Genomic DNA, 27449 nt, shown 5'->3' with positions numbered 1-27449 from the left:
TGACGAGACAGAGTACAGGAATGAGATAGAGAATCTGGTGAACTGGTGCAGCAACAATAATCTCTCCCTCAATGTCAACAAAGCAAAGGAGATTGTCATCGAATTCACGAAGCGTAAAGGAGAACATGCCCCTGTCTACATTAACGGGGACGAAGTAGAAAGGTCGAGAGCTTCAAGTTTTTAGGTGTCCAGATCACCAACAACCTGTCCTGGTCCAACCATGCCTACACTATAGTTAAAAAAGCCCACCAACACCTCTACTTTCTCAGAAGACTAAGGAAATTTGGCATGTCAGCTACGACTCTCACCAACTTTTACAGATGCACCATAGAAAGCATTCTTTCTGGTTGTATCACAGCTTGGTATGCCTCCTAATCTGCCCAAAACTGCAAGGAACTGCAAAAGGTCGTGAATGTAGCCCAATCCATCACGCAAACCAGCCTCCCATTCATTGACACTGTCCACACTTCCCACTGCCTCGGCAAAGCAGCCAGCATAATTAAGGACCCCATGGACCCCGGACATTCTCTCTTCCACCTTCTTTCGGGAAAAATACACAAACGTCTGAGGCCACGCACCAACTGACTCAAGAACAGCTTCTTCCCAGCTGCTGTCAGACTTTTGAATGGACTTACCTTGATCTTTCTCTGCACCCTAGCTACGACTGTAACACTACATTCTCCCCTTTCTTGTTTCCTTGTCTAGAACATAGAACATAGAACAGTACAGCACAGAACAGGCCCTTCGGCCCACGATGTTGTGCCGAGCTTTATCTGAAACCAAGATCAAGCTATCCCACTCCCCATCATCCTGGTGTGCTCCATGTGCCTATCCAATAACCGCTTAAATGTTCCTAAAGTGTCTGACTCCACTATCACTGCAGGCAGTCCATTCCACACCCCAACCACTCTCTGCGTAAAGAACCTACCTCTGATATCCTTCCTGTATCTCCCACCACGAACCCTATAGTTATGCCCCCTTGTAATAGCTCCATCCACCCGAGGAAATAGTCTTTGAACGTTCACTCTATCTATCCCCTTCATCATTTTATAAACCTCTATTAAGTCTCCCCTCAGCCTCCTCCGCTCCAGAGAGAACAGCCCGAGCTCCCTCAACCTTTCCTCATAAGACCTACCCTCCAAACCAGGCAGCATCCTGGTAAATCTCCTCTGCACTCTTTCCAGTGCTTCCACATCCTTCTTATAGTGAGGTGACCAGAACTGCACACAATATTCCAAATGTGGTCTCACCAAGGTCCTGTACAGTTGCAGCATAACCCCACGGCTCTTAAACTCCAACCCCCTGTTAATAAAAGCTAACACACTATAGGCCTTCTTCACAGCTCTATCCACTTGAGTGGCAACCTTTAGAGATGTGTGGATATGAACCCCATGATCTCTCTGTTCCTCCACAGTCTTCAGAACCCTACCTTTGACCCTGTAATCCACATTTAAATTAGTCCTACCAAAATGAATCACCTCACATTTATCAGGATTAAACTCCATTTGCCATTTTTCAGCCCAGCTTTGCATCCTATCTATGTCTCTTTGCAGCCTACAACAGCCCTCCACCTCATCCACTACTCCACCAATCTTGGTGTCATCAGCAAATTTACTGATCCACCCTTCAGCCCCCTCCTCTAAGTCATTAATAAAAATCACAAAGAGCAGAGGACCAAGCACTGATCCCTGCAGCACTCCGCTAGCAACCTGCCTCCAATCCGAAAATTTTCCATCGACCACCACCCTCTGTCTTCGATCAGACAGCCAGTTACCTATCCAATTGGCCAACTTTCCCTCTATCCGTCACCTCCTCAATTTCATCTTAAGCCGACCATGGGGGACCTTATCAAACGCCTAACTAAAATCCATGTATATGACATCAACTGCCCTACCTTCATCAACACACTTAGTTACCTCCTCAAAAAATTCTATCAAATTTGTGAGGCACGACTTGCCCTTCACGAATCCGTGCTGACTAGCCCGGATTAATCCGCATCTTTCTAAATGGTCGTAAATCCCATCTCTAAGGACCTTTTCCATCAATTTACCAACCACCGAAGTAAGACTAACCGGTCTATAATTACCAGGGTCATTTCTATTCCCTTTCTTAAACAGAGGAACAACATTCGCCATTCTCCAGTCCTCTGGCACCATCCCCGTGGACAGCGAGGACCCAAAGATCAAAGCCAAAGGCTCTGCAATCTCATCCCTTGCCTCCCAAAGAATCCTAGGATACATTTCATCAGGCCCAGGGGACTTATTGACCTTCAGTTTATTCAAAACTGCCAGTACATCCTCCCTCCGAACATCTACTTCCTCCAGCCTATTAGCCTGTAACACCTTCTCTTCCTCAAAAACATGGCCCCTCTCCTTGGTGAACACTGAAGAAAAGTATTCATTCATCACCTCGCCTATCTCTACTGACTCCATACACAAGTTCCCACTACTGTCCTTGACCGGCCCTAACCTCACCCTGGTCATTCTTTTATTCCTCACATAAGAGTAAAAAGCCTTGGGGTTTTCCTTGATCCGACCCGCCAAGGACTTCTCGTGTCCCCTCCTAGCTCTCCTAAGCCCCTTTTTCAGCTCATTCCTTGCTCACTTGTAACCCTCAATCGAGCCATCTGAACCTTGTTTCCTCATCCCTACATAAGCTTCCCTCTTCCTTTTCACAAGACATTCCACCTCTTTCGTGAACCATGGTTCCCTCACTCGGCCATTTCCTCCCTGCCTGACAGGGACATACCTATCAAGGACATCCAGTATTTGTTCCTTGAAAAAGTTCCACTTTTCATTAGTTCCTTTCCCTGACAGTTTCTGTTCCCAACTTATGCCCCCTAATTCTTGCCTAATCGCATCATAATTACCTCTCCCCCAATTGTAAACCTTGCCCTGCCGTACGGCCTATCCCTCTCCATTGCAATAACAAAAGACACCGAATTGTGGTCACTATCTCCAAAGTTCTCTCCCACAACCAAATCTAACACTTGGCCCGGTTCATTTCCCAGTACCAAATCCAATGTGGCCTCACCTCTTGTCGGCCTATCCACATATTGTGTCAGGAAACCCTCCTGCACACACTGCACAAAAACTGCCCCATCCGAACTATTTGACCTACAAAGGTTCCAATCAATATTTGGAAAGTTAAAGTCGCCCATGACAACTACCCTGTGACCCCTACACATATCCATAATCTGCTTAGCAATTTCTTCCTCCACATCTCTATTACTATTTGGGGGCCTATAGTAAACTCCTAACAACGCGACCGCTCCTTTCCTATTTCTAACCTCAGCCCATATTACCTCAGTGTGCAGATCCCCCTCGAAGTGCCTTTCCGCAGCCGTTAAACTATCCTTGATTAACAATGCCGCTCCTCCACCTCTTTTACCAGCTTCCCTACACTTACTGAAACATCTATACCCCGGAACGTCCAACAACCATTCCTGTCCTTGTTCTACCCACGTCTCCGTAATGGCCACAACATCGTAGTCCCAAGTACCAATCCGCGCCCCAAGTTCATCTACCTTGTTCCGGATGCTCCTTGCATTGAAGTAGACACACTTCAACCCACCTTCCTGTCTACCGGTACCCACCCTTGACCCTGATACCTTCCCCAATACCTCACCACCCTCACTGACTTCTGGACTACAACTTATTTTCCCACTCCCCTGACAAATTAGTTTAAACCCCCCTGAAGAGCCATAACAAATTTCCCTCCCAGGATATTGGTGCCCCTCTGGTTCAGGTGCACCCCGTCCTGTTTGTACAGGTCCCACCTTCCCCAGAATGTGTTCCAATTATCCACGTATCTGAAACCCTCCCTCCTACACCATCCCTGCAACCACATGTTTAACTGCACTCTCTCCCTGTTCCTCAACTCGCTGTCACGTGGCACCGGCAACGTACCAGAGATGACCACATGTTTTGTCTTGGCTCTCAGCTTCCAGCCCAGCTCCAGAAATTCCTGCTTTAAATCCCCGTCCCTTCTCTTACCTATGTCGTTGGTACCAATGTGTACCACGACTTGTGACTGTTTCCCCTCCCCCTTCAGAATCCGGAAAACACGGTCTGAGACGTCACGGACCTTGGCATCCGGTAGGCAACCGGATGGTAATCCGTGAGTCTCTTTTGCCGCCACAGAACCTCCTATCTATCCCTCTAACTAACGAGTCCCCAATAACTATTGCCCTCCCACTCTGCCCCTTACCCTCCCGAGCCACAGAGACAGACACAGTGCTGGAGATCCTCTCACTGCGGCTCACCACTGGTATGTCATCCCCCTCAACCGTATCCAAAGCGGAATACTTGTTGCTAAGGGGAACAACCACCGGGGATCCCTGCACGGACTGCTTCCTCCCAGCCCCTCTCACCGTCACCCATCTGTTTTCATTCCTCAGAGTAACTGTATTCCTAAAGCTTCTGTCTATGGTCATCTCTGCGTCCCTAATGATCTTAAGTTCATCCAACTCCAGCTCAAGTTCCCTAACACGGTTTTGGAGGAGCTGCAGATGGGTGCACTTCCCACAGATGTAATCAGTAGGGACACTGTCGTCGTCCCTCACCTCAAACATAGTGCAAGAGTAACATAGCACTGCCTGCACACCCATCCCCTCTCGATACCTTGCCAGTACCAGGTAGAAACAGCAAAAATGAATTAAACTCACCCCTGCTCGCCCTGTCCCCCGAAGCCCTGTGAGCCAAAGCCTTATAGCTCACACTCTGCTTCTCACACACTCAAGCCCTGTGAGCCAAAGCCTTATAGCTCACACTCTGCTTCCCACACACTCAAGCCCTGTGAGCCAAAGCCTTATAGCTCACACTCTGCTTCCCACTCACTCCACTGCCCGCTCCCGACGCTGCCCGCTGTATACTGCAGCCTACCTTTTATACTTCACGCGCTTAAAAAACCCTTCCCAGACTCCTTAGCAGCCCACTTCCAGTTTTCACTTTAAACTTAAAATACTACTGCAAAAGTAAAGGCCAAAACAAAACACACACTAGCGGACTAAATAAATAAATAAACAATTCAATTAATCTCTCACCAGCACTGCTGCCTCCAATCACTCCCTCTCAGCTTGCTCCAGTGGAACAATGAGGGGGAACCTCCCAGGTAACTGACTTTTAAAGTTAAAATAAAAACCCTTCCCAGACTCCTTAGCAGCCCACTTCCAGTTTTCACTTTAAACTTAAAATACTACTGCAAAAGTAAAGGCCAAAAAAAAACACACACTAGCTGACTAATTAAATAAACAATTCAATTAATCTCTCACCAGCACTGCTGCCTCCAATCACTCCCTCTCAGCTTGCTCCAGTGGAACAATGAGTATGCTTTGTATAGCGTGCAAGAAACAATTCTTTTCACTGTATGCTAATACGTGACAATAATCAATCAAATCAAATCAAAATAGCTCCTTAAACAGACCATAGGGTATATTTGCCCACAGATAGTGAAAATTATGGAACAATTTCATAAACATAGTACCAATAAAATAAAATGTATTAATTGGAAATATGAATGTTGGGCAGCTTAACACATTTTTTATGCATTTGCATGATCACTGCATCTTCAATCCAATCCTTTTAATACATCAAAATCTGTAAAAAATCTCCCAAAGGAGGATTTCAGTTATTCTTCAAAGTTGCTTTTTCTTCTTTCCAAATATAGAGGCAGACACATTCATTTTAGAAATGTGCTCATTTCAGAATACACTTGTCCAACATAAATTGTTGCACTATTTCCTACATTTTTATTGCTAGAATTATTTTTAAATGGTAAGGTAAATGTGAAATATTTTATTGATAAGCATGTTGGTTAGACAACAGTATTCAGTGTAAACCATGAATGTCATCATCACCAAATCTGTTCTCTTTAGCAGTTAACAAAATTCAAGCTCTACTGTTTGTTACATATGCAACATTAAGAACATAAGAACATAAGAAATAGGAGCAGGAGTAGGCCATCTAGCCCCTCGAGCCTGCCCCGCCATTCAATAAGATCATGGCTGATCTGACGTGGATCAGTACCACTTACCCGCCTGATCCCCATAACCCTTAATTCCCTTACCGATCAGGAATCCATCCATCCGCGCTTTAAACATATTCAGCGAGGTAGCCTCCACCACCTCAGTGGGCAGAGAATTCCAGAGATTCACCACCCTTTGGGAGAAGAAGTTCCTCCTCAACTCTGTCTTAAACCGACCCCCCTTTATTTTGAGGCTGTGTCCTCTAGTTTTAACTTCCTTACTAAGTGGAAAGAATCTCTCCGCCTCCACCCTATCCAGCCCCCGCATTATCTTATAAGTCTCCATAAGATCCCCCCTCATCCTTCTAAACTCCAACGAGTACAAACCCAATCTCCTCAGCCTCTCCTCATAATCCAAACCCCTCATCTCCGGTATCAACCTGGTGAACCTTCTCTGCACTCCCTCCAATGCCAATATATCCTTCCTCATATAAGGGGACCAATACTGCACACAGTATTCCAGCTGCGGCCTCACCAATGCCCTGTACAGGTGCATCAAGACATCCCTGCTTTTATATTCTATCCCCTTCGCAATATAGGCCAACATCCCATTTGCCTTCTTGATCACCTGTTGTACCTGCAGACTGGGCTTTTGCGTCTCATGCACAAGGACCCCCAGGTCCCTTTGCACGGTAGCATGTTTTAATTTGTTTCCATTGAGATAGTAATCCCATTTGTTATTATTTCCTCCAAAGTGTATAACCTCGCATTTCTCAACGTTATACTCCATTTGCCATATCCTCGCCCACTCACTCAGCCTGTCCAAATCTCTCTGCAGATCTTCTCCGTCCTCCACACGATTCACTTTTCCACTTATCTTTGTGTCGTCTGCAAACTTCGTTACCCTACACTCCGTCCCCTCCTCCAGATCATCTATATAAATGGTAAATAGTTGCGGCCCGAGTACCGATCCCTGCGGCACGCCACTAGTTACCTTCCTCCAACCGGAAAAACACCCATTTATTCCGACTCTTTGCTTCCTGTCGGATAGCCAGTCCCCAATCCACTTTAACACACTACCCCCAACTCCGTGTGCCCTAATCTTCTTCAGTAGCCTTTTATGGGGCACCTTATCAAACGCCTTTTGGAAATCCAAAAACACCGCATCCACCGGTTCTCCTCCATCAACCGCCCTAGTCACATCTTCATAAAAATCCAACATGTTCGTCAAGCACGACTTTCCCCTCATGAATCCATGCTGCGTCTGATTGATCGAACCATTTCTATCCAGATGCCCTGCTATCTCCTCTTTAATAATGGATTCCAGCATTTTCCCTACTACAGACGTTAAGCTGACCGGCCTATAGTTACCCGCCTTTTGTTTCCTTCCTTTTTTAAACAGCGGCGTAACATTAGCCGTTTTCCAATCAACCGGCACTACCCCAGAATGCAACGAGTTTTGATAAATAATCACTAACGCATCCACTATTACCTCTGACATTTCTTTCAATACCCTGGGATGCATTCCATCCGGACCCGGGGACTTGTCCACCTTCAGTCCCATTAGTCTACCCAGCACTGCCTCTCTGGTTACATTAATTGTATTAAGTATTTCTCCTGCTGCCAACCCTCTATCGTTAATATTTGGCAAACTATTTGTGTCCTCCACCGTGAAGACCGACACAAAAAACTTATTTAAAGACTCAGCCATATCCTCATTTCCCACTATTAACTCCCCCCTCTCGTCCTCCAAGGGTCCAACATTCACTCTAGCCACTCTATTCCTTTTTATATATTTATAAAAACTTTTACTATCATTTTTTATATTAATTGCTAGCCTAGCTTCATAGTCTATCCTTCCTTTCTTTATCGCTTTCTTAGTCTCTCTTTGTTGTTTCTTAAATTTTTCCCAATCACTTGTTTCTCCACTATTTTTGGCCACTCTGTACGCAGCTGTTTTTATTTTAATACTCTCCTTTATTTCCTTCGTTATCCACGGCTGGTTCTCCCTTTTCTTACAATCCTTGTTTTTTGCTGGAATATATTTTTGCTGAGAACTGAAAAGGATCTCCTTAAAAATCCTCCACTGTTCCTCAGCTATCCTACCTGCCAGCCTGCTCTCCCAGTCTACCTTAGCCAATTCATCCCTCATCCTATCATATTTCCCTCTGTTCAAACAGAGGACACTGGTTTGGGACCAAACTTTCTCCTCTTCCATCTGAATCAGAAATTCGACCATATTGTGGTCACTAGACCCAAGAGGGTCCTTCACAATAAGATCCTTAATTCTACCTACCTCGTTACACAATACCAGATCCAAAATAGCTCGTTCCCTCGTCGGTTCCGTAACATGCTGTTCAAGGAAACTATCCCGACAGCATTCTAAGAACTCTTCCTCCATTCCACCCTTACCGACTTGAGTCTGCCAGTCAATGTGCATGTTGAAGTCCCCCATGATTATTGCCGTTCCGTTTTTACACGCATCCCTTATCTGCTTGTTTATAGCCCTCCCCACCTCAACATTATTATTTGGGGGCCTATATACCACACCTACTAGTGTCTTTCTCCCTCTACTATTCCTCATCTCTACCCATAACGATTCCACGTTTTGTTCCTCAGAGCCTATGTCATCCCTCAGTACTACCCTGATATTATCTCTTATTAATAGCGCGACCCCACCACCTTTTCCTTCCTGTCTATTCTTCCTAAACGCCTGATACCCCTGGATATTCATCTCCCAGTCCTGGTCACCTTTCAGCCACGTTTCTGTAATGGCCACTAGATCGTACCCACTCGTGCTGATTTGCACCATCAACTCATATACCTTGTTCCGAATGCTTCGTGCATTCAGGCAAAGTGTCCTTATTTCAGCTTTTATCTGGACCCGCTTTGATGAGTCGCGAACACCCTCTCCCTCTACTCCCTTATCTAAATTACCGCCTTCATTCACTTGCACCCTCTCCTCTACCATTAATTTTGTAATTCCCCTTACCCCTGCATCCTCCACCCCATCAATTAGTTCCTTGATCCTAGTCAACTCTTCTAGCTCCCCTCCCCCCAACCTATCTAGTTTAAATTCTCCCCAGTAACTTTAGCCAACCTACCGGCCAGGATATTGGTCCCCGTGTGATTCAAGTTCCACCCGTTTTTTGTATACAGATCACCCCTGCCCCTAAAGAGGTCCCAATGGTCCAGGAACCTGAATCCCTGCCCCCTGCACCAGTCCCTCAGCCACACATTCATCTTCCACCTCACTCCATTCCTGCCCTCACCTTCCCGTGGCACAGGCAGTAATCCTGAGATTACTACCTTTGCTTTCCTCTTTCTCAGCTGTCTCCCTAATTCCCTGTACTCCCTTTTCATGACCCCTTCTCCCTTCCTACCCACATCAGCGGTACCAATATGTACCGCTACCTCAGGCTCCTCTCCCTCCCACCTCAGGATTTCCGGGACGCGACTAGCGACATCCTGGATCCCGGCCCCAGGGAGGCAGACCACCATGCGAGAATCCCGCCTACCTCCGCAGGAACGCCTGTCTGTCCCCTTCACCATCGAGTCCCCGATTAATACCGCCTTCCTCCTCTTTTCCTTAGCCCTCTGAGTTACAGGGCTGGACTCCACTGCGGAGACACGGCCACTGCTGCTTCCCCCAGGCGGGCTGTCCCCCCCAGCAGTACTCAAGCAGGAGTACTTGTTGTGCAGGGGCAAATCCACTGGGGTGCTCTCAACCACCCTAGCCTTACCCTTCCTGGCCATCACCCACTTGGCCTCCTCCCGTTGCCCTGGTGTGACCACCTGATGATAGCTCTTGTCTATCACCTCCTCATTCTCCCTCATCAGCCTAAGATCCTCGAGCTGCAGTTCCAGCTCCCTAACACGGTCCCTCAGGAACCGCAGCTCGACACACCCCTCACAGATGTGGATGTCCGGGAGGCCAGATGCCTCCAGGACCTCCCACATCCTACACTGGGAACAACACACTGGTTTCACACTCATACTGGACACTTTATGTCAAGTAAGACAGTGAAAAGTTAATAAGAGTGTAAGGAAACAAAAAAATAAATAATTAATTAAAGTCAGAAAACCCACTCTCTTACCCTCAGCCTGCTCCTGGGAACAAATCCCTGATATTAACAACTGATATTAAACCCAAACAACTGAGATTAAACCCAAACAACTGAGATTAAACCCAAACAACTGATATTAAACCCAGAACAACTGAGATTAAACCCAGAACAACTGATATTAAACCCAAACAACTGAGATTAAACCCAAAACAACTGAGATTAAACCTAAACAACTGATATTAAACCCAAACAACTGAGATTAAACCCAAACAACTGAGATTAAACCCAAACAACTGATACTAAATCCAAACAACTGATATTAAACCCAAACAACTGAGATTAAACCCAAACAACTGAGATTAAACCCAAACAACTGAGATTAAACCCAAACAACTGAGATTAAACCCAAACAACTGAGATTAAACCCAAACAACTGAGATTAAACCCAAACAACTGATATTAAACCCAAACAACTGATACTAAATCCAAACAACTGATACTAAATCCAAACAACTGATATTAAACCCAAACAACTGAGATTAAACCCAAACAACTGAGATTAAACCCAAACAACTGATATTAAACCCAAACAACTGATACTAAATCCAAACAACTGATATTAAATCCAAACAAATTAGTCATGAATATTCCAGTGAATATGGTACCAAAACTATCTTGGAACAAAGCTAGATTCAAAGTTTGGCTATGAATATATTTGTGCTATATTTCACTCATAGGGTAGCTCATTATAATGTTTTTTTAAAAATGGGACCTATTGCTCAAATCTACTTGAGGCAGTTGACCAAATTGCATTGGTTTAATAATGAAACAAATTATCAACTAGGATCAGTGCCAACGCCATTGGCAAAGGCATTTTATACAGTAGCAGAAAAGGTTGTTGGCATAAGCATTATCTGATAAAGTTTATGGCCATTTAAGAAATGAACAATTCTAAATAGCTTTTAAGTGAATAGTGAGAAACATATAATTATTTGCTCACAAATTATAGTTCTCGCAAAATTTCTGCAGCTTTTGGCACATCCAACTTAGTTAAAGGGATAGGGCCATACTAAATACTTACTTCATAGGAAATTCCCAATCTTGGTTGGCCATAACAACAGGTAGTAAAGTGGTTGGCAGACTTTACATGTCACTGGAAGGGAAATGAAACCACGAGCTTAGTCACCTAGCGATCTGTTCCTCTTCTGAATATAAAAGACCAAGAAATTAAGCAGTGTCTGATTTAATATCCTGACACAGTGGAAGCAACTGTTTGATTTTCTGAACCTCATAGAGGTATTGGTATTGAAAAGGTAATCCAGCATTTGACTTTGAATTAAAATGTGAGGCGAGACCAAGGAGCCACAGGTTCAAGCTGCGTAATTCTAACTTTAGGATTCAATTAAGTTCTTCACATGAAGCATGATCAATATATAGAACAGTCTTCCAGGTAGGGAGTAAAGGCAAACTCCCTGCATTAACAAAAAACAAAGTTGGAGACCATGACGGGGAGGGTGTAGGTTGTTTCTGGGTCAACAACTGCTCTTGTGATTTCACTCCAACTTCAGGATTCACATTGTGCTTTGTTACAGGGTAGACTTTGCTTCTATTCGTAGTTTTGTTGTAGGAATTCACAATTCACAAGGAAATGCACTTGGAAAAAATGAAAGATGTTTAATTGCAAAATTGAAATCAGCTAAAATCAAACAGTTGAAATATAAATTGCCTTGAACGTCATTTCATTCTTTCCAATTCATTTATTTAGTTGGTGCAGTTAAGGTCATTTTTTTAAAAAGGTATTATTTCCCTTTAATTGGGTTCCTGCCCTTGGGAATCACAACCCATGACTGGCCAAGAAACATTTGGGCAATTTGCTACCAAGTTTCTGCTTTCGTTTCAAATGGAACTGAGTGAGGGGAATGTCACGGATGAACCCAAATCTAAAACTCTGGGGCGTAACAAGGCTCTGTACTATCATTCAACACTGAGTCCTGGTAATCTCATTGAAATGGAGATGCCGGCGTTGGACTGGGATAGGCACAGTAAGAAGTTTCACAACATCAGGTTGAAGTCCAACAGGTTTATTTGGTAGCACTAGCTTTCGGAGTCTCAAGCTCCTTCATCAGGTGAGTGAGGACTTGTATTCACAAACAGGGCATATAAAGACACAAACTCAATTTACAAGATCATGGTTGGAATGCAAGTCTTTACAGGTAATCAAGTCTTAAAAGGTACAGACAATGTGAGTGGAGAGAGGGCCAAGCACAGGTTGAAGAGGTGTGTATTGTCTCCAGCCAGGACAGTTAGTGAGATTTTGCAAGCCCAGGCAAGTCGTGGGGGTTACAGATAGTCTGACATGAACCCATGATCCCGGTTGAGGCCATCCTCATGTGTGCAGAACTTGGCTATCAGTTTCTGCTCAGCGATTCTGCATTGTCGTGTGTCGTGAAGACTGCCTTGGAGAACGCTTACCCGAAGATCAGAGGCTGAATGCCCGTGACTGCTGAAGTGTTCCCCGACTGGAAGGGAACACTCCTGCCTAGTGATTGTTGAGCGGTGTTCATTCATTCGTTGTCGTAGCGTCTGCATGGTCATCCCAATGTACCGTGCCTCGGGACATCCTTTCCTGCAGCATATCTCATTGAAGACTTGGCATAAGCCAGACAGTACGAGTGAACTGAATTATTATACAATTGAAACTATAGTTTTGCTGAAGCACCTGGTTTTCTAAGTATGTATTCATCAAATCAAATCTACAATAAATTGTAGGTACTGTTCAGAAAGTCAATTTTCCTGTGGGTGTGATGGTGGAACAGTGGTTAGCACTACTGCCTCACAGCGCTAGGGACCCGGGTTCGATTCCAGCCTTGGGTGACTGAATGGAGTTTGCATGTTCTCCCCGTGTCTGTGTGGGTTTCCTCCAAATTCCTCCTACAATCCAAAGATGTGTCGGAGTTCCCCTCCAAGTCACTCACCATCCTGACTTGGAAATATATTGCCGTTCTTTTGCAGTTGCTGAATCAACATCCTGGAATTCCCTCCCTAATGGCATTGTGGGTCAACCCACAGCATGTGGACTGCAGCAATTCAAGAAGACAGCTCACTACCACCTTCTCAAGGGCAACTAGAGATAGGCAATAAATGCTGGCCAGTGACGCCCATGTCCCATGAACAAATAAAAAGGTTAGGCGAATTGGCTAAGATTGGCTAAGGTTAGGGGGATTAGTGGGGTAAATATGTGGGGTTAGGATGGGGGAATGGGCCTGGCTAAGATGCTCTGTCGGAGAGTCGGTGCAGACTCAATGGTCCAAATGACCTCCTTCTGCACTGTGGAGATTCTATGATCCTATGGCAAAAGTTCGTATTGTAATGAAAACTTCATAAAATGAACAGTTGATGCACTACAAATATTGTAGAACACAGAAATGCTACCAGGTAACACTTGTTAGTATACTGCCATCGCCCTGAGGCTAAACCTAAAAAACCCCCAAACATGCCATGTTGAGGTTCTATTATCGACCACACACATGTTGCATGTGGACCAGTGTCGTTAGCAATGTACTGAAGTACTCTTTTAAAAAATCTGCGCCTATAGGAAAATATTAGGGGTACAACAAAAATATCCCTTTCTATTTTTACTGAATCGCCCTTTGTAATTGGCTGAGGAAAATCAAGATACCTCACAGATATGACAATACTTTCACATGGACTGTTTTTTTAAAATAAGAGTTCCAGTGCATTGTAAAAATACTTTATTGAACTGGGGTCCAAAGCTCGTAATATGCCTTCAGCTTTAAGAATCCTCACTTTGGTTTCGTCTGCAACATGCTTGTTGTGACCTCACCTCAGGGATCAATAGTCAATATCTTTGGTGTAAAACTTTACACGTGTTCTTTAATAATGGACCAAAACTGTCCAATTTTGAAACTTAAAAGAAATTAGTTAATTCTTTGATGCCATAGTTCATGACAGCAAGGTAACTGAAGTCATGTGGACTGGAAATGTTTACAACTCTGTTTCTTTCTCCAGGTGTTGCCAGACCCGCTGAGTCTTTCCAGCATTTTTTTCAGTTTTGATTCCAAATGAATGTTCATTTCTGCATTTCACCAAATTTCCACAAGATGGCATGCCAGGGTTTCCTGGTGCTGGAATATTTACAATAATGGGTAGAACTTTATTAATTTTGACAGAGGTCATCTTTTCTAAGTGCTGCCCTCACCAGGATAGCTGTATAAAATCTGGCAATTCTTGTGGATAAATAACAACGTATGTGCAGAATTCTGCACAGTGTCGGCACCAGGCAACTGGAAAAGCTTCTTTTTTAAGGGGGAGAACATTTACATTGTGGGACGACAAAGCTTACTATCTGGATTCTGCTCAAATATCAGTTTAATTATGTGACAGTTTTATTTGAGCATATTTGCAGTATCTAACCTTCATGCTTCTGAAATGCTACATATTCCTCACGGAAAATATACTCTCTTTCAACTACACAACAGCAATAATTGTTTGTACGCTCACCGTTGAGGTATTATTTTTCCTGAGTCTTTTGTTATTGTGGTTTTAGATAATAGTATCAAAACTGAATTTGTGACCACTGAATTCATAAACTTATAAAAAACGTGTTGAATCTTATCTCATTATTTCTGTTGTAGATTGCTGACAAAGTTTGAAAAGTTTGACAGATCCTAACTTTATAATGAAATTAGGCATTCCGCTTCATTAATATTTTGTTGCTGTTCTCCACAATTGACCTTAAAAGAACTGGAATGTTTGATAGCAATGGATAATAAGAGCGAATCTGACAAATAGATCTAATATCAATTTTATATTTCATTATGAAAATCCAGACACAAGGCATGACAACCAAACTGGCCATTGGTGTGACATAACAATAGCAAAGAGCTACGCCTCTTCATGAAATGAATTGTCAAAAGCTTTCTGAAGGACGCTTTTTTGGAAGTTGGATACTTTACATTCGGGTTAGGGTTTCAATTGCAGTTATCGACATTCATAGAAACCCTACAGTGCAGAAGGAGGCCATTCGGCCCATCGAGTCTGCAGCGACCACAATCCCACCCAGGCCCTACTCCCACATATTTACCCACTAATCCCTCTACCTACACATCTCAGGACTCTAAGGGGCAATTTTTAACCTGGCCAATCAACCTAACCCGCACATTTTTGGACTGAGGGAGGAAACCGGAGCACCCGGAGGAAACCCACGCAGACACGAGGAGAATGTGCAAACTCCACACAGACAGTGACCCGAGCCGGGAATCGAACCCGGGACCCTGGAGCTGTGAAGCAGCAGTGCTAACCACTGTGCTACTGTGCCGCCCTCATTGAAGCAAAACACTGTACAAAAGTAAGAGGAGGTCAAAAACCAGTTGAGTTAATCGGCTCCAGGTTCCCAAATGTTGGGATGGCAATGGCACTGCAAACATTGAAAGGCAATTTCTGCCAGGTGTTGAGATTCTTATTGGGATATTGGAAAACACCCTCTTCAATCTACATATTTTAGATCAACTGTATGTTTTAAGAATGCGAGGACTGGACTATAGTAATGGAACTTAAATCCCTACATGGTAATGAATGTGGTGCAATATGTCATGTGTTTACCATGTGAAGCTTGTTACCAACTTTAGAAATAATCAGAATCCACGAAGAGCTGAATGAGTTCACTTCGGATCACTGATCTCCAATAATTGGGGTGGGGGCTGTTGTATTTGCAGAATGAATTGCTGATTGCTTATGAATCAAAAGGATTGTCTATTACTTCTTCATTTACTGTCTGTGGATTTATTTGTTTCAATGTGCGTTTATAATTGAATCACATTAATTATTCTTTGTCTATGTTATCTTTCACTATTGTAGTACGATCATACTAAATGATTTTCTGAAACAAACTAACACATTTTCAAGCCACAAGTAAACAATTAGATCACAGTTTAGGAAATTTAATTCTGCTGTGAGTATGCAATCCTACTGATTACATTGCAATAACTTCTTTTCAAACTCCAATGACAATGTTGAAAAATTGAGTGTACATGTCTAATGCTACACCATCAGGAGATAATTTATTAAAATGATTGACATTACATTGGGTGCCCTTCTCTTAATTTTCCAAGAAGATTAAAGATGTGTAGGATAAACATACCCGATGAAGGAGCAGCGCTCCGAAAGCTCGTGATACAAAATAAACGTGTTGGACTCTAACCTGGTGTTGTGAGACTTCTTACTGTGTGTAGGATAAAGTAACATTGTTTTAATTTATAATTTGACTTTAGTTTGATAATATCACTGGTTAAATCTTCTGATGCTTAGTTAAGTATGATTGATTATTGATAATATTTCATTTATTTCTCTGCATTTTCCCAGTTGTCTGCTTCCTTGAGTAAATGCAAAATATATGGATGGTTCTGTAAAGTAAAGTGTATTTATTAGTCACAAGGCTTACATTAAGACTTCAATGAAGTTACTGTGAAAATCCCCCAGTCACCACACTCCAGCGCCTGTTTGGGTCAATGCACCTAGCCAACACGTCTTTCAGATTGTGGGAGGAAACCGGAGCACCCGGAGAAAACCCACACAGACACGGGGAGAACATGCAAACTCCACACAGACAGTGACCCAAACCCGGGTCCCTGGCGTTGTGAGGCAGCAGTGCTAACCACTGTGTCGCCCCATGTATGAATACATTATATGCAAAAATAATGACACTTAGGTCCAGCATGTTATGAAGTGTAATCAGATAAACACTGCTATACTATTTGGTGGCTTTTAGAAACAGTTTTGTTGTAGACAGTCCTCAAAATTTACTTATGATAAAAGCAAAATACTGCGGATGCTGGAATCTGAAACAAAAACAAAATATGCTGGAAAATCTCAGCAGGGCTAATAGCTTAGGGGAATCTATTTTCTCTCCAGATGCTGCCAGACCTGCTGCAATTTTCCAGCATTTTCTGTTTTTGTCTGGAAAATTACTTTCTACCTCTCTGAGCATGCTATTCTAAATAGAATGACATGAATAAGGTTAATCAGGGTGAGAATTTCTGTTGGATTGCAAGAAATTGCATATGTGCCATTTGTCACGAGCGCATCGGGTCAACTGTTGAGAAATTGGTTCAATAAATATTTTGGATGTAGTTGCAGTAAAGTTTTGGGACACAGAATTTGCAAAGCAATAAACGAGCTGAAAAGATGGATGTGTTTGCCAAAGCTGACCAGAGCCAGATGTTTGTGGACAAAGAATTCTACAGCAATAGATTGGTATCATATATGACCTCATGGACAGACAAACATTGGAGCATTTACTAGCTAAGCAGACAGCAACACAGCTGTCATCTGTGGATCAATTTCCTATTCTTCCTTCTGGGTTTAATTCATTAGATATCAGCAATCTCCTTTGATTTCATTTCATTTATTATTGTCACATGTATTAGTATATAGTAAAAAGTATTGTTTCTTGTGCACTATACAGACAAAGCATACTATAGGGAAGGAAACAAGAGAGTGCAGAATGTAGTGTTACAGTCATAGCTAGGGTATAGAGAAAGATCAACTTAATGCGAGGTCGGTCCATTCAAAAGTTGGATGGCAGGAGGGAAGAAGCTGTTCTTGAGTCAGTTGGTACGTGATCTCAGACTTTTGTATCTTTTTCCCAACAGAAGAGAGTATTTCCGGGGTGCATGGGGTCCTTGATTATGCTGGCTGCTTTGCCAAGGCAGTGGGAAGTGTAGACAGAGTCAGTGGATGAGAGGTTGGTTTGAGTGATGGACTGGGTTCCATTCATGACCCTTTGTAGTTTCTTGCGGTCTTGAACAGAGCAGGAGCCATACCAAGCTCTGATGCAAGCAGAAAGAATGCTTTCTATGGTTCATCTGTAGAAGTTGGAGAGAGTGTGAGCGAACATGCCAAATTTCCTTAGTCTCCTGAGAAAGTTTCCTGGGGCAGCACGGTGGCATAGTGGTTAGCACTGCTGCATCACAGCGGCCTGGGTCACTGTCTGTGTGGAGTTTGCACGTTCTCCCCGTGTCTGTGTGGGTTTCCACCGGTTGTTCCGGTTTCCTCCCACGTTCTGAAAGACGTGCTGGCCAAGTGCATTGACCCGAACAGGCGCCGGACTGTGGCGACTCGGGGAATTTTATGGTAACTTCATTGCAGTGTTAATGTAAGCCTTAATGAATAAATGAACAAAATAAATAAACTTATTTTAAAAAAATGTTTTAAAGGTAAATTTCTTACCTATATTTCCTTTTACATTCAAAGTAATGTGGATGTAACTTGAACAAAAAAAAATCATGCATAGGTAAGGTAATTTAAATGCACACTTCTTAGATTTTTGAAGATACTGAGAACCTTACATATACCATTATAGAGTATCTACTTTGCTATATTCTGAAATATTTTGGTTCACCTTACTTACTTTTTTCACTGGTAGTAAGCAGGCTCACAAAATATTACACTTCACTAGAAGATATTTTCTGAGGACCCTATATAATATGATATATTGATTTTGTTTATAGACTCAAATATTTACTTTTCTGTAGATTTAATCAGTTTTTAACTTTTCTGCAATATTGCATGGGACTTTCACATAAATGCTTGTATTTGCATATGCCCATTCATGTTTAAAATCACAATACCTCAAATTCCCGATTGACTTAAATACAAGTCTGTTATAACAAATGAACAATTGTATTAGTTGTCTCGAATTTTGTAGGACTTGTATTTTCTATTATATCTTCTGGTGCAGAAGATGAAGTCGCATGAGATCAGAGGTGAGCTGGCAAGGTGGATACAAAACTGGCTGGAAGGGTGCGTTTCTGAATGGAGGGCTGTGACAAGTGGCGTTCCTCAGGGATCAGTGCTGGGACCTTTGCTGTTTGTAATATATACATAAATGATTTGGAGAAAAATGTAACTGGTTTCATTAGTAAGTTTGCAGATGACACAAAGGTTGGTGGAGTTGTGGATAGCGATGAGGACCATCAGAGGACACAGATCGGTTGGAGACTTGGGTGGAGAGAAGGCAGATGGAGTTTAATCAGGACAAATGTGTATTTTGGAAGGTCTAATACAGATAGGAAATATACAGTAAATGGCAGAACCCTTAAGAGTATTGATGGATAGAGGGATCTGGGTGTACAGCTACACAGGTCACTGAAAATGGCAACGCAGGTGGAGAAGGTAGTCAAGAAGGCATACGGCATGCTTGTCTTCATTGGCCATGGCATTGAGTTTAAAAATTGGCAATTCATGTTGCAGCTTTATAGGACCTGAGTTAGGCCGCACTTGGAATATAGTGTTCAATTCTGGTCACCACACTACCAGAAAGATGTGGAGGCTTTGGAGGGGGTACAGAAAAGATTTTCCAGGATGTTGCCTGGCATGGAAGGCATTAGCTATGAGAAGTGGTTGGAGAAACCTGATTTGTTCTCACTGGAACGTCGGAGGTTGAGGGGTGACCTGATCGAAGTCTACAAGATTATGAGGGGCATGGACAGACTGAATAGTCAGAAGCTTTTTCCCAGGGTGGAAGAGTCATTTCGCAAGGATGTTGCCGGGACTTGAGAAGCTGAGTTACAGAGAGAGATTGAATAGATTGGGACTTTATTCCCTGGAGCGTAGAAGATTGAGGGGAGATTTGATAGAGGTGTATAAGATTTTGATGGGTATAGATAGAGTGAATGCAAGCAGGCTTTTTCCGCTGAGGCTAGGGGAGAAAAAAGCCAGAGGGCATGGGTTAAGGGTGAAAGGAGAAAAGTTTAAAGGGAATATTAGGGGGGACTTCTTCACCCAGAGTGGTGGGAGTGTGGAATGAGCTGCCGGATAAAGTGGTAAATGCTTTTAACATTTAAGAAAAACTTGGACGGGTTCATGGATGAGAGGGGTGTGGAGGGATATGGTCCAAGTGCAGGTCAGTGGGACTAGGCAAAAAATGGTTCGGCACAGACAAGAAGGGCCAAAAGGCCTGTTTCTGAGCTGTAATTTTCTATGGTTCTATTACTAGGGGGTTAAACTAGGGTTTAAGGTGTGAGGGGCAAGGTTTTTTTTTACACAGAGGGTGGTGGGTCCCTGAAACTCACTGCCGGGGGAGGTAGTGGAAGCAGAAACGACAGTGAGTTTTAAGGGGCATCTGGACAAATATATGAATAGGATGGGAATAGAGGGATATGGTCCCCGTAAGGGTTGGGTGCTTTAGTTCAGTCGGGCAGCATGGTCGGTGCAGGCTTGGAGGGCTGAACGGCCTGTTCCTGTGCTGTAATTTTCTTTGTTCTTTTTCATAAACGTGTGGGCAATATGATTGTAAAATTGTGAACTATGTACAGTTGTGAACAGCTCTAGGATTTAAAAAGAAATCTGATCTTTTTCAGATAAATACCTGTCAAATATACGTAACAACAACCATGGATGCCTGTTTGATTTATTTTCTTATTATCACATTGGGATACAGTGAAAACTATTGTTTCTTGTATACTATACAGACAAAACATGGAGTACAGAGGGAAGAAAAGGAGAAGATACTGTTGCAGTTACAGACAGGATCAGCTTAACACGTTACTGCGAACCACAGTAAGATTGTGGAAAATCAATGACATGATTGAAAGTTGCATTGGCAGAGGTATCAATTTTAAAAAGTGAAAAAACTCAGCGTGTGGTGCATTAGATTGGGAATGTAAAATTGAAAAGAAACGGCAGATGATGGATGAGCCTTTGGTTACACACCTGTGCCTCAGCTTCACTTGCCCTTGCCTCCTCCTCCTCCTCCTCCTGGGTGGCGCTGTGACTGGTGCCGACTCTCTGGTTAACAATGTAAATAATGCAGCCAAACCTGCTGGCTGGGAAGGACATTGAATGACAGCCGCCTGGTCCAATAGAAGACGGGTGAGGACACGAGATTCCGCGACTATTGGTTCCGAGCGGGAGGGCGGTGCCCAATGAGCGCGGGGGGCGGGGACACTGCGTGTAGAGTTAGTGAGACAGGCGGCGACTGTTTGTTGTTGTTGTTGTTGCTGCTGCGGCGGCGGGGATTGTTTTGGGAGCGAGTGCAGCGGGAAGATGGCGGACGATCGGAAGCGGGCGGACAACGCCAAGCACCGGCGGGGCGAGCAGCTGAAGCGCTGGCTGGGCTCGGAAACCGACCTGGAGCCGCCTGTCTTCAAGAAGAAGAAGACGCGGGTCAAGTTCGACGACGGCGCCGTCTTCCTGGCCGCCTGCTCGAGCGGCGACACCGAGGAGGTGAAGCGGCTGCTGGACCGTGGCGCCGACATCAACTACGCAAATGTGGATGGGCTGACTGCGCTGCACCAGGTACCCACCGCAGGGAGGAGGGAGAGGTGCACGGGCACTGCCCAATCCACACCATCCCCCCCGGTCCACACCACGCCCCCGATCCCCGCCCCCCCATCAACCCCCCCCCATCCCGATCCACCCCCCCCATCCACCCCGCAATTCCCCGATCGACCCCGCCCCCCCCGTCCACACCACGCCCCCGATCCCCGCCCCCCCATCAACCCCCCCACCATCCCGATCCACCCCGCCCCCCCATCCACCTCGCTGCCCCCCCATCCACCCCGCAATCCCACGATCTACCTCCCCCCGGTCCACACGCCCCCGATCCCCGTCCCCCCATCAACCCCCCCATCCCGATCCGCCGCCGGCCCCCCGTCAACCCCGCCGCCCCCCCCGTCCACCACGCCGTCCCCCCCACCGCCCCCCCCGTCCACCCCGCCGCCCCCCGTCCACCCCGCCGCCCCCCCGTCCACCCCGCCGCCCCCCACCGTCCACCCCGCCGCCCCCCACCGTCCACCCCGCCGCCCCAACCGTCCACTCCGCCGCCCCCCACCGTCCACCCCGCCGCCCCCCACCGTCCACCCCGCCGCCCCCCATTGTCAACCCCGCCGCCCCCCCGTACACCCCCCCCGTCCACCAGCCCCCGCCGTCCTTCCCCGCCGTCCACCCCGCCGCCACCCCCGTCCACCCCGCCGCCACCCCGTCCACCCAGCCGCCACCCCCGTCCACCCCGCCGCCACCCCCGTCCACCCCGCCGCCACCCCCGTCCACCCCGGCGCCACCCCCGTCCACCCCGCCGTCCACCCCGCCGCCACCCCCGTCCACCCCGCCGCCACCCCCGTCCACCCCGCCGCCACCCCCGTCCACCCCGCCGCCACCCCCGTCCACCCCGCCGCCACCCCCGTCCACCGCGCCGCCACCCCCGTCCACCCCGCCGCCACCCCCGTCCACCCCGCCGCCACCCCGCCGCCACCCCCGTCCACCCCGCCGCCACCCCCGTCCACCCCGCCGCCACCCCCGTCCACCCCGCCGCCACCCCCGTCCACCCCGCCGCCACCCCCGTCCACCCCGCCGCCACCCCCGTCCACCCCGCCGCCACCCCCGTCCACCCCGCCGCCACCCCCGTCCACCCCGCCGCCACCCCCGTCCACCCCGCCGCCACCCCCGTCCACCCCGCCGCCACCCCCGTCCACCCCGCCGCCACCCCCGTCCACCCCGCCGCCACCCCCGTCCACCCCGCCGCCACCCCCGTCCACCCCGCCGCCACCCCCGTCCACCCCGCCGCCACCCCCGTCCACCCCGCCGCCACCCCCGTCCACCCCGCCGCCACCCCCGTCCACCCCGCCGCCACCCCCGTCCACCCCGCCGCCACCCCCGTCCACCCCGCCGCCACCCCCGTCCACCCCGCCGCCACCCCCGTCCACCCCGCCGCCACCCCCGTCCACCCCGCCGCCACCCCCGTCCACCCCGCCGCCACCCCCGTCCACCCCGCCGCCACCCCCGTCCACCCCGCCGCCACCCCCGTCCACCCCGCCGCCACCCCCGTCCACCCCGCCGCCACCCCCGTCCACCCCGCCGCCACCCCCGTCCACCCCGCCGCCACCCCCGTCCACCCCGCCGCCACCCCCGTCCACCCCGCCGCCACCCCCGTCCACCCCGCCGCCACCCCCGTCCACCCCGCCGCCACCCCCGTCCACCCCGCCGCCACCCCCGTCCACCCCGCCGCCACCCCCGTCCACCCCGCCGCCACCCCCGTCCACCCCGCCGCCACCCCCGTCCACCCCGCCGCCACCCCCGTCCACCCCGCCGCCACCCCCGTCCACCCCGCCGCCACCCCCGTCCACCCCGCCGCCACCCCCGTCCACCCCGCCGCCACCCCCGTCCACCCCGCCGCCACCCCCGTCCACCCCGCCGCCACCCCCGTCCACCCCGCCGCCACCCCCGTCCACCCCGCCGCCACCCCCGTCCACCCCGCCGCCACCCCCGTCCACCCCGCCGCCACCCCCGTCCACCCCGCCGCCACCCCCGTCCACCCCGCCGCCACCCCCGTCCACCCCGCCGCCACCCCCGTCCACCCCGCCGCCCCCCCGTCCACCCCGACGCCCCCCCGTCCACCCCGCCGCCCACCCCGCCGCCCCCCCCCGTCCACCCCGCCGTCCACCCCGCCGCCCCCCCGTCCGCCCCGCAGCACCCCCGTCCGCCCCGCCGCCCGCCCCGCCGCCCCCCCCGTCCGCCCCGCAGCACCCCCGTCCGCCCCGCCGCCCCCCCGTCCGCCCCGCCGCCCCCCCGTCCACCCAGCCGCTCCCCCGTCCACCCCGCCGTCCACCCCGCCGCCCCCCCGTCCACCCCGCCGTCCACCCCGCCGCCCCCCCCCGTCCACCCCGCCGCCCCATCCGTCCACCCCGCCGTCCACCCCGCCGCCCCCCCGTCCACCCCGCCGCCCCTCCGTCCACCCCGCCGCCCCCCCGTCCCACCCCGCCGCCCCCCCGTCCACCCCGCCGCCCCCCGTCCACCCCGCCGCCCCCCCGTCCACCCCGCCGCCCCCCCGTCCACCCCGCCGCCCCCCCGTCCACCCCGCCGCCCCCCCGTCCACCCCCGCCGCCCCCCCGTCCACCCCGCCGCCCCCCCGTCCACCCCGCCGCCCCCCCGTCCACCCCGCCGCCCCCCCGTCCACCCCGCCGCCCCCCCGTCCACCCCGCCGCCCCCCCGTCCACCCCGCCGCCCCCCCGTCCACCCCGCCGCCCCCCCGTCCACCCCGCCGCCCCCCGTCCACCCCCGCCGCCCCCCCGTCCACCCCCGCCGCCCCCCCGTCCACCCCGCCGCCCCCCCGTCCACCCCCACCGCCCCCCCGTCCACCCCTCCACCCCGCCGCCCCCCGTCCACCCCGCCGCCCCGCCGCCCCCGTCCACCCCGCCGCCCCCCCGTCCACCCCCGCCGCCCCCCCGTCCACCCCGCCGCCCCCCCGTCCACCCCGCCGCCCCCCGTCCACCCCGCCGCCCCCCGTCCACCCCGCCGCCCCCCCGTCCACCCCGCCGCCCCCCCGTCCACCCCGCCGCCCCCCGTCCACCCCGCCGCCCCCCGTCCACCCCCGCCGCCCCCCCGTCCACCCCGCCGCCCCCCCGTCCACCCCCGCCGCCCCCCCCCGTCCACCCCGCCGCCCCCCCCGTCCACCCCGCCGCCCCCCCCGTCCACCCCGCCGCCCCCCCCGTCCACCCCGCCGCCCCCCCCGTCCACCCCGCCGCCCCCCCGTCCACCCCGCCGCCCCCCCCGTCCACCCCCGCCGCCCCCCGTCCACCCCGCCGCCCCCCCGTCCACCCCGCCGCCCCCCCCGTCCACCCCGCCGCCCCCCCCGTCCACCCCGCCGCCCCCCCCGTCCACCCCGCCGCCCCCCCCGTCCACCCCGCCGCCCCCCCCCGTCCACCCCGCCCCCGCCCCCCCCGCCGCCCCCCCCGTCCACCCCGCCGCCCCCCCGTCCACCCCGCCGCCCCCCCCGTCCACCCCGCCGCCCCCCCCCGTCCACCCCGCCGCCCCCCCCGTCCACCCCGCCGCCCCCCCCGTCCACCCCGCCGCCCCCCCCGTCCACCCCGCCGCCCCCCCCCGTCCGCCCCGCCGCCCCCCCCGTCCGCCCCGCCGCCCCCCCCGTCCGCCCCGCCGCCCCCCCCGTCCGCCCCGCCGCCCCCCCGTCCACCCCGCCGCCCCCCCGTCCACCCCGCCGCCCCCCCGTCCACCCCGCCGCCCCCCCCGTCCACCCCGCCGCCCCCCCCGTCCACCCCGCCGCCGCCCCCGTCCACCCCGCCGCCCCCCCCGTCCACCCCGCCGCCCCCCCGTCCACCCCGCCGCCCCCCCCCGTCCAACCCCGCCGTCCCCCCCGCCGCCCCCCCCGTCCACCCCGCCGCCCCCCCCGTCCACCCCGCCGCCACCCCCGCCGCCACCCCCCGTCCACCCCGCCGCCACCCCCGTCCACCCCGCCGCCACCCCCGTTCCACCCCGCCGCCACCCCCGTCCACCCCGCCGCCACCCCCGTCCACCCCGCCGCCACCCCCGTCCACCCCGCCGCCACCCCCGTCCACCCCGCCGCCACCCCCGTCCACCCCGCCGCCACCCCCGTCCACCCCGCCGCCACCCCCGTCCACCCCGCCGCCACCCCCGTCCACCCCGCCGCCCCCCCGTCCACCCCGCCGCCCCCCGTCCACCCCGCCGCCCCCCCGTCCACCCCGCCGCCCACCCCCGCCGCCCCCCCCGTCCACCCCGCCGCCCCCCCCGTCCACCCCGCCGCCCCCCCCGTCCACCCCGCCGCCCCCCCCGTCCACCCCGCCGCCCCCCCGTCCACCCCGCCGCCCCCCCCGTCCACCCCGCCGCCCCCCCCGTCCACCCCGCCGCCCCCCCGTCCACCCCGCCGCCCCCCCCGTCCACCCCGCCGCCCCCCCGTCCACCCCGCCGCCCCCCCCGTCCACCCCGCCGCCCCCCCCGTCCACCCCGCCGCCCCCCCCGTCCACCCCGCCGCCCCCCCCGTCCACCCCGCCGCCCCCCCCGTCCACCCCGCCGCCCCCCCGTCCACCCCGCCGCCCCCCCGTCCACCCCGCCGCCCCCCCGTCCACCCCGCCCCCCCCCGTCCACCCCGCCGCCCCCCCGTCCACCCCGCCGCCCCCCCCGTCCCACCCCCGCCGCCCCCCCCGTCCACCCCGCCGCCCCCCCCGTCCACCCCGCCGCCCCCCCGTCCACCCCCGCCGCCCCCCCCGTCCACCCCGCCGCCGCCCCCCCGTCCACCCCGCCGCCCCCCCCCGTCCACCCCGCCGCCCCCCCCGTCCACCCCGCCGCCCCCCCGTCCACCCCGCCGTCCACCCCGCCGGCCCCCGGTCACCCCGCCGCCCCCCGTCCACCACGCCGTCCACCCCGCCGCCCCCCCCGTCCACCCCGCAGCACCCCGTCCGCCCCGCAGCACCCCCGTCCGCCCCGCAGCACCCCCGTCCGCCCCGCAGCACCCCCGTCCGCCCCGCCGCCCCCCCGTCCGCCCCGTCCACCCCGCCGCTCCCCGTCCACCCCCGCCGTCCACCCCGCCGCCCCCCCGTCCCACCCCGCCGTCCACCCCGCCGCCCCCCCGTCCACCCCGCAGCACCCCCGTCCGCCCCGCCGCCCCCCCCGTCCGCCCCGCCGCCCCCCCCGTCCGCCCCGCAGCACCCCCGTCCGCCCCGCCGCCCCCCCCGTCCGCCCCGCCGCCCCCCCGTCCACCCAGCCGCTCCCCCGCTCCACCCGCCGTCCACCCCGCCGCCCCCCCGTCCACCCCGCCGTCCACCCCCGCCGCCCCCCCCCGTCCACCCCGCCGCCCCATCCGTCCACCCCGCCGTCCACCCCGCCACCCCGCCGCCCCCCCGTCCACCCCGCCGCCCCCCCGTCCACCCCGCCGCCCCCCCGTCCACCCGCCGCCCCCCCGTCCACCCCGCCGCCCCCCCGTCCACCCCGCCGCCCCCCCGTCCACCCCGCCGCCCCCCCGTCCACCCCGCCGCCCCCCCGTCCACCCCGCCGCCCCCCCGTCCACCCCGCCGCCCCCCCGTCCACCCCGCCGCCCCCCCGTCCACCCCGCCGCCCCCCCGTCCACCCCGCCGCCCCCCCGTCCACCCCGCCGCCCCCCGTCCACCCCGCCGCCCCCCCGTCCACCCCGCCGCCCCCCCGTCCACCCCGCCGCCCCCCGTCCACCCCGCCGCCCCCCGTCCACCCCGCCGCCCCCCGTCCACCCCGCCGCCCCCCGTCCACCCCGCCGCCCCCCGTCCACCCCGCCGCCCCCCCGTCCACCCCGCCGCCCCCCCGTCCACCCCGCCGCCCCCCCGTCCACCCCGCCGCCCCCCCGTCCACCCCGCCGCCCCCCCGTCCACCCCGCCGCCCCCCCGTCCACCCCGCGCCCCCCCGTCCACCCGCCGCCCCCCGTCCACCCCGCCGCCCCCCGTCCACCCCGCCGCCCCCCCTGTCCACCCCGCCGCCCCCCGTCCACCCCGCCGCCCCCCCCGTCCCACCCCGCCGCCCCCCCGTCCCACCCCGCCGCCCCCGTCCACCCCGCCGCCCCCCCGGGGGGGTCCACCCCGCCCGCCCCCCCCGTCCCACCCCGCCCGCCCCCCCCGTCCACCC

The 27449-nt window shown here is 53.4% G+C and overlaps 1 pseudogene; it reads left to right on the top strand.

Moving 5' to 3' along the window:
• Nucleotides 1–21023: 21023 nt before the first annotated feature.
• Nucleotides 21024–21347, top strand: LOC144489701 (protein phosphatase 1 regulatory subunit 12A pseudogene; annotated as a pseudogene).
• The last annotated feature ends 6102 nt before the right edge of the window (nucleotides 21348–27449 follow it).

This window comes from Mustelus asterias, unplaced genomic scaffold (assembly GCF_964213995.1).
Source record: "Mustelus asterias unplaced genomic scaffold, sMusAst1.hap1.1 HAP1_SCAFFOLD_2452, whole genome shotgun sequence".
Taxonomy (NCBI): domain Eukaryota; kingdom Metazoa; phylum Chordata; class Chondrichthyes; order Carcharhiniformes; family Triakidae; genus Mustelus; species Mustelus asterias.
This window is presented reverse-complemented; position numbering and strand designations above follow the sequence as displayed.